The 8,719-nt window shown below is 40.0% G+C and overlaps 1 long non-coding RNA gene across 1 annotated transcript in view; it reads right to left on the reverse strand.

Annotated features, from left to right (window-relative positions):
- Positions 1–3,429: 3,429 nt before the first annotated feature.
- Positions 3,430–8,719, reverse strand: part of LOC102759089 — a 19,982-nt gene continuing 14,692 nt past the window's right edge. The window contains exons 5-6 of the long non-coding RNA XR_435442.1: positions 5,333–5,416; positions 3,430–3,475 (exon numbers count right to left, since the gene is read on the reverse strand). This is a non-coding gene — a long non-coding RNA (uncharacterized LOC102759089). The remainder of the gene's footprint in view (positions 3,476–5,332; positions 5,417–8,719) is intronic.

The following is an 8,719-nucleotide window of genomic DNA, read 5'->3' on the forward strand; positions in this document are numbered from 1 at the left end:
ATAAAGTCTTATAAAACAATAAGAAAATAATAGGCATCCTAATATAAACATAGGCAAAACACTGTACAGATATTTCATGGAAATGAATATCCAAGTGATGAATGTCCTTATGGAACGGTGGACTCTAAAGTATATGCCTTATCTCTTCCCTGTCCCTCAGTTTCACTCAGAAAAATGATAATCTATAATTTGGATAATATAAAGTTATTTTAAAATAACGATTTGAGCTTGGTGGGTTTTTAATGCAAACATATTGTGCTACCTTTACAGCAGTATGTTCTATGAACAATGGGGGAGCCATGCCTAAGGGTCTTCACTCATGGATTTCCCCGCATTCCTTGGCTTGCTACAGTACTAACCCTAATTCACTGCCCAGCTAAAGTCTCAACTGATATGATGAAAGACTAACCATGTGACTATAATTATTCAGTCAATGAAATATCACTTGAGTTCTATAATCTATTTGCAGAGCTTAAAAAGTGTCTGAAATAATATTTGCTGAAATTCATATAATAATTAAATGTGTAGGGTTTTAATTCATGGTTTTAGTATTTTTCTAAGAAAACTAGAGGCCCGGTGCATGAAAATTCATGCACTGGAGGGGGTAGTCCTTCAGCCCAGCCTGCCCCCTCTCATAGTCCAGGAGCCCTCAGGAGTGGGAGGCAACCTGGCAATCAGGGGAAGGCAAAACCCCCATCACACCTCTGCTGCTGCCACTGCCAGCAGTGCAAGCCTTGGCTGGTCCTGGTTACCTGAGCCTTGGGCAGCCCTGGGCAGCTGGGCAGCTGACATCCAAGACTTGCCTGTGCCTTGGGCGTCAGCTGGCCAGCAGACATCTGAGGCTTGCCTGTACCTCGGGCCAGCCCTGGGTGGCTGGGGGGCTAAGGGCAGGTCCAGCCACACCTGTGGCTATGAGTGCCACCATCTTTGTGATAGTGTGATGGTCAAATTGCATATTCTTTCTTTATTAGATAGGATAATGGGAATTATAAAATTCAATTCTTGTGCAAAATCATAAATAAATAAATAAAGATTTTATCAAATTATACCCAGACAGGTTTGTCAGGTCCTCTTTTTTAAAATAGATTGCTCATTTCAAAGAGGAAAAAAGAGGGAGAGGGGGAGGGAGAGGAGGAAGGGGAAAGGGAGGGGGAGAGGGAGAAGGAGCGAAAGAGGGAGATGATGATGACAGGAATAATCAATTGACTGCCTCCTGCACCACCCCTACTGGGGATCAAGCCTGCAACCCCGGTATGTGCCCTGACCTGGCATCAAATTGTGACTTCCTGGTTCATCTGTCGACCACTCAACCACTGAGCCACTCTGGCTGAGTTGTCAGGGCCTCTTTGAAACTGCTATATGCTTTGCCATCGCTGGGCTTTTACTCATGGATTTCCCCACATTCCTCTGCTTGCTGCAGTACTAACCCTAACTCACGGCCCAGCTGAAAATGTTGCTACTCTTTGCTCTTTTCTGGTGTACCTAGGAGTAATTTCTTCTGCTTCTTAGCTTCCATTGTACATTTCAGACTTTTAGCCCTTTCCTTTCAGTTTGGCAAAATATACATAATTATTTATGTGTAATCCCTGTAGTTCCAATCTTACATAGAGACTTAAAACTAGAGAAGTATTCAATAAGTACATAACAATTTAAAGAAAAATTACTTGCTCTATAAAATAAGTTTTGCCCTTGCCAGTTTGGCTCACTGGATAGAGCGTCACCCTGGGGACTGAAGGGTCCCAGATTCGATTCCGGTCAAGGGCATGTACCTTGGTTGCAGGCACATGCCCAGTAGGGGGTGTGGAGGATGCAGCTGATCGATGCTTCTCTCTCATCAATGTTTCTAACTCTCTATCCCTCTCCCTTCCTCTCTGTAAAAAATCAATAAAATATGTTAAAAAAATAAAATAAAACGTTTTAATCATAGTTTTCTAGGGAATGAAAAATCTCCCAAAGAATATAGGGAATAAATAGAGCAAAAAACAAAGAAAATTCTTAACAACAAAAGAAAATAAGCAGTGCAAAGTAGACAAAAGTAGTATGTGTGATCAGGTAAAATAAGTTCCTTTTCATTGTACCTTTTCCCTCTACATCCATCTCTTCCTAGTTTCCCTGTTACTGGATTTCCTTGCTTGGCTTCCACCTTTCACTCTGCCTTTGATTTCTGAGTTCCTCTTTCCCCACTCACCTGGCCTCGGCTCATGCCAGTAAGAGCTAAGACTGACTGTGGCCATAGCCAGCCTCTGGATAGCTGTGCTTTCATCACTCACACCTTCCCTACCCCACACACTATGAAGTTTAGTGCCACGTGAGCTCCGAGAGCACCTGACCAGTGTGACATGAGACAAAAAAACAAAACAAAAAACATTTCCTGCCTACCTTTAATGAAGCAGCATTTCCTACCCCCTCCCCAGATTTTCATAGACAGTTGACTGAAAAACAATTTCACATACCACTGATGAAACTTTCTAATGTAAGGAAGTCAGTCGATTATTTACCGGTAAGAACAGTGTCTCTGAAAAACCATTAATCACTCAGAGCAATTTGAATCAAATTTCTTATATTTATCCCAATAGATTAATACTTTCATTTTCTGCACACATAAATAAACATATTATTGGAAGTTTAAGTTTTAAATTGGATGGGTCACTGGTCTGCTGGAATAGAAAGAGAATAAATAAATAACACAGCACCTCACGGAGTGCCTGAAGCAAAAGCTGATTAACGTTAGTGGATGATGATGTTTAAAGCAATATTTTCTTTCTCCTTGCTTTTGAGAGAATGCACCATCCTAATGCTCTGGAGACAGCTGTTTTTTCTCATGGCAACAGCTGGAGCTATGGTACCCTGTGGGCAGCATCAGATCACTTCATGGACCATGTATTTCCCAGGAGAGACTAGTTAGAGTCTCACTGCAAACAAAGGACACATCAAAGGAAATGACACAACAGGGCAAATAATCTAATGGAGCCATCCAACTTGTTTTAAGCCCAACCTCGGGAAAAATCCTGCCTTGCCTAAATTCTATCACACTGATAATATACACATCTGATTAAAGATCCATCCCCATCAGTGCCATAATTACAACCATCATCAAAGACCTGGAATGAATAGCAACAGAACCAGGGCCAGGTGGTGGGCTCAGGGGTCACACAGAGGATAAGACACACACCCAGCCTTCTTCCCTGGAGCTCCAGACCCACACTTCTTTTTTTTTAATATATGTTATTGATTTTTTACAGAGAGGAAAGGAGAGGGATAGAGAGTTAGAAACATCGATGAGAGAGAAACATCGATCAGCTGCCTCATGCACACTCCCCACTGGGGATGTGCCCGCAACCAAGGTACATGCCCTTGACTGGAATCAAACCTGGAACCCTTGAGTCTATAGGCCGATGCTCTATCTGCTGAGCCAAACTGGTTAGGGCGAGATCCACACTTCTGATCGCCTGCTGGGCAGTTGCCTCAGATGATCCTACAAGTACAAATGTGCAAAAATTTAACTTATCACGTCTAAAACAAACCTTTCTCTTTAAATTTCCATACAGCTTCTCTGCTTCCTATTCCATTCCTTTCCTTGTTAATGGCACCAGCATTCACCAAAGTAATCAAGGTACAAATGAAGGCATGATTAGATGCTTGCCCCACACCTCTCATTCACCAGCTTCTTTAGTTATGTCACCTAAGTAGTTCTTTATAACCAATTGCCACCTCCTTAGTCATTTCTTATTCAATTTACTGCAAATGTACCATGTGTTAACACATTCAGGCTGCTTTAACCTAAAGCAGGCTTAAATAACAAACATTTATCTCTCACAATTCTGGAGGCTCAGTAGTCCAAGATCAACCCCCCAGCAGATGCTGGTTTGGTGAAGACCCACTTTCTAGCTCATAGACATCATTTTACTGTGTCCTTCTATGGCAGGAAGGGTAAGAGAGCTCTTGGGTACAATTTATAAAGTCATAATCCCTTTCATGAGGGCTCCACCCTCAAGACCTAATTACCTCCTAATACCACCATCTTGGAATCTATGATTCCAACATATGAATTTGGGGGAGGACACAAACATTCATTCCACAGCATTCACCTTCATTCTCATCCTCCTGCAATCCATTTTTTATGCTGCGCCAAAAATTAATCCTTTCTATTGCTCACTTGCACAAACCATTGCATAACTTCCTTTGGCCTTAAAATAAAAATCCAAGCTCTTTAGCATAATAGACAAAACCCTTAATCATCTGAGTCAAAGACTTATCTCCTACTGATTGCCACCATTTTAAATCGTATGCTCTACTGGTACTGAACTACTTTCATTCTCCAAATGGGTCAGATATTACATGTTTCAGTCTTTTTCACATGCTTGCCATCTGCCAGAAATACAATTATCCTTTCCCTTTCCCTCCTCTTCACTAAGACACATCAATATATCGCTAGCTTATCACAGATGTCACACGTCCAAGGACCATTTCCTACACCTCTTCCTTCAGCCCTTCTACCTGTTCCTTTGGCCTTACTTCAGTGGTTGTTCTTATTCTACTCAGCTTGGAAAGAATGCCAGCCTCCTTATCTATATATTAAACTATTTAATGGAATCGGGGACCATGTCTTGGATATTTATCACTGGCACCTCACACAGTCCCTGAAGTGTAATAGGTACAGAATAAATATTTTAAACTGAGTGGAATTGAATTGATCTGAATTACAATCTTATGGCTAAGGGAGTGCATGCAAATAAAAGATTCAAATGCAAAGTGCCAAACAAGGGCTCATAGCTGCTCAAAAGAGTGAGTGGGCCAGGGGGAGTAGATGAGATAGGACATTTGATAGTATCAGTGTTGCATTCATGGGCTCTTATGTTCATTCATTTTGGCCTCCACAGAGATACTATAAGTGTGGAAGTGAATGATAACAAAATGCAGAGATAGTAGCAGCAGGCCCCCTCTTCTGATATGTAATGTGTTCTTTAAAGGACTTGGAAAGTCAGGCAACAGAGGTGTCAGTGTGTGCTTCTGTTGGGGACAGAAGGGGTAATTTTATTCCCACAAAGGTAGGAAAGTAGAACTTCTCACATTTATTTTTCTTGTCTTGTGACAATCACTGCTTCATCCCCCATCATGGAACATACAGATATAAACAAATAATTACTATCCCAATCTGAAGTACATTCCTGTGGGTCACTTTGCCAATATCCAGCATTAATCTAAGGACAATACATGGAAACTCATCTTGCATTATCTGCCCATGAGGGTGGACCGGAGACACTTCTGTCAGGTCCAAGAGTCAGCCCGTGAAACAAATGGCCACTTTTGTCCATAGAACATTAAGAGACACCTTTATGGCAGTTTTGGAAAAACATTTTGTCCCTTCTTTCAGCCTTCACGTTTTCAATAATGATGAGTTCCAATTGTGAACATCCTATTGCAAAATAAAGAATTTTAATTGTCAAAACAAAAAAAAAATGAATATTTACATTTCTGGTTTATTTACTTATTCTTTTAAAATATTTTTATTGCTTTAATAGAAGAAGAAAGAGAGAGCTAGAAACATCAATGATGAGATGCAGCCACACACTGGAGGCCGAGATCACAACCCAGGCAAGTGTCCTGACCAGGAATAGAACCATGACCTCCTGGTTCATAGGTCGATGCTCAACCATTGAGCTACGCCAGCCAGGCTATTTACTTATTCTTTAACCAGAAAGCTAAATACTGGATAGCCTCATGAAAAATTTGACACCTGTCAATCTATAGTGTTAGTTTGTTCAGGCACCACTTCTCTTTAAACTCAGGCAACCCTTTATCTAAGTAAAAATGTCACAGATGTCAACCAGAGTAGGAGAGTGCTCTAGCTATCCCAGAAAACTAGGGATTCTGAGTATCTTGCACAGACTCCCTGCCCTTCCTTCCCCTGATGGCTTCTAATCTTTGAACCTGTCTCAAGGGAGCTCACCAGTTCCTAGAATATAAGTGGGAACTGTCTTTCTTGGTCATAATGAATTGTTGGCTGGGGCCATAATGGCTGAATTTCCTACATGCTCTTGAATAAACAAATGAATGGCTGCCTGAGTGAAGGGCCCCAACTCTTTCTTCCCTTATCACAGGGCTGTGACTGGAAGAGGAGGTAGGAAGACATGAACCTTTTGTGAGGAGAGGAAGTTGCCTCTCACCAAAAGAAAACTGCTACAGAACACAACTTGTGATTAAGCCAGCTCCAGACTTACGGGTTTAATTTAGAGGCCATCACCTTTCAGAACTTGCCCATGTCCTCACTTTGTCTCCTGCACCCCTCAGAGCCAGGACTCAGCTTGGTTTAAACAAAACAAACAAACAAATAAACAAATATAACACAACACAACATTGCCCTGTTGACTGAAGCTCCGCTTTCCTCCCATAAAGAACTTCTCTTGCACAGAGCTCCGTTAGAAGGCCTGCAATGTTCATTCTTCCATGAGCCCTAATAACTAAATCCTGCAAAAGAAAGGTAGTATAAGTGTGTCAGTACCTTTGTATGAAGTGGGAAGTTGTGGAAAGTTGAAAGTGTGACAGCCACAGGCACTGTGCATACAGTTTTGTTGAGAAAATTTCCTCTAATTTGAAAAAAAAAAACAGTTGTGTCAGCCTTCCTGGGCATGGAAAGCCATTTCCTTTTCTGCCAGGAAATTCAGTCTTGTAGTTCTGACCTGAGGAGATGGTGTTATTTCTTTACTGAAGCTAGAACCTGCTTAGTGATTATTTGTTCACAGGAGGCCTTGCAAGATGATAGATATAGGAAAGAGTCACCATCCTATGCCCAAATACAACCCACTGTTCTAGTCTTGTTTAGACTACATAAAAAGTATATTCAATGGAAGAACACAGACATTTTTAGTCAACAGTTGAGTAGGGTCAAATATCTATGTTTCTCAGAAGGCCAGAGGGAGAGAGGAGAGGCCTGGGTCTAGGTGGGTAAAAGGGTTGGGGGGCATCTGTAATAGTGTAATAAATGAATACATTAATTAATACATTTTATCAGATAAAGAAACAAATGAAAAATATCAGGAATGCACACAAAAAAAATGGATTATTTACCCTGTCATCAGGAAGCAAACCACTATCTTGTTAAGTAAATGGTGCTTTCACAAATTATCCTATGAAGAGGTTCCTCATCTTTAAAGTATCTCCTTGAGGAACTGAGGACATGGGTTGTATTTTCTCCAAGTTAAAAAAGAAGTCCTTCAAGGTTGAACATTTTTCATTGCAAATGTAACATTGAACTCATGGTTGTGAAAGTGGACCCTAGTGTCATGGTGACTAACATAATTTTATCACAGAATCTGAACAAAATCTAGACTTAGAAATATTCCATGAAATTCTACAGCTGTTCTAATACCAGATGGCTCACCTTCGCCTTTTATTTCCAGTTATTTATTGTTAAAATGTTTTGCAAATTACTTTTGTTAGTGACCAAATGAATACACAAGTAAATGAAAAATTAGATTAGTGTTTTAAAACCGATGCCCTAACACATTTATTCATCGATTTAATAGATGTTCACTGAATATATTTCATGTTCAAACTCTATATCAGGGTGATGGCAGTGTGTTGAAGGGTTCAGGAGGAAGCAAAGGGAATAAGATAACAGTCCCTCTTGCTAGGTTCTTGCACCATAGTAGAGGGAATTAGAGTGGAACACAAAGAATTAAGTATGAGGCAGAATGTCAGATGTACTATGAGAAATGCACCCAAAATGCCAGGGTGGGGTTAGAGAAGGGTCATTCATATCCAGTTAGTGAGAGTAAAGAGACAATGCAGAATATCACATTTGAATTAGATCTCACAATGTTACCTGGGATATGATGAAAGAATGTAAATCATAGAGTAGTATGAAAAAGGATGTCAAATCAGAAAAGTGCAGGGTAATTCTATAGACCCTCAGAGAGTTTACATACCTACCCTATAAAATTCAGTGTGTAATTCCTCCGTAGAGAGGATCCCCAGCTTTCATCAAAATCACGAAGGACATATTTGGTTTTATTTGAACATTAAGATTATAGAGTGTCCTCTACATAAAATTCATGTTTTGCTTTTTGGTGAAACAACAACAGCAAAATTCACATAAGTTCATGTTTATGAACCCTGTAGTGCAGATCTTAGAATAGCAAGATATTTGAGTTATTTAATGTGCAACACTAATGTTACCCTATGAACAGTTAAGGTATATAATCAACAATAGCCAAAAAGGAAACATTTGCAACCCCTTCATTTTTAAATCAAGAAAAAGGGACTGTGAGAGGTGATGGGTGATCAAAATCACCCGGCTTATTATTAGATAGAAGTAAGGCTAATTTTTATAGAACCCTTCTTAAAAATATGTGAAGAATAGATTTGTATTTACTAGGCAGTCTGAAGTCATTAAACTGATTTTGGACAATGAATGTGTATAAATATGTCTGGCAGAACTCTTAGTTTTATTGGACAGGGCAGAACTAGACTCAAGAAGGCCAATTGAAAATATATTTCAATGGCTCAAATAGAACTAAATATGATCTAAATCAGAATGATGGCAGAGCAAATGAAAAGGAGGTAGTAGGTTCAAAACACTTAATGCTGGTGAACTCCGCAACATTTAGAATGGAATAGATATGGAATGGCAAAGAAGAGGCAGATACCCCAGATGACTTAGAGATTTCACTCTTGTAAACTGAGAGAAAATCTTTTTAAATTTTTTCAACTATAGTTT

Source organism: Myotis davidii, unplaced genomic scaffold, assembly GCF_000327345.1.
Source record: "Myotis davidii unplaced genomic scaffold, ASM32734v1 scaffold1016, whole genome shotgun sequence".
In the NCBI taxonomy this organism is placed as follows: domain Eukaryota; kingdom Metazoa; phylum Chordata; class Mammalia; order Chiroptera; family Vespertilionidae; genus Myotis; species Myotis davidii.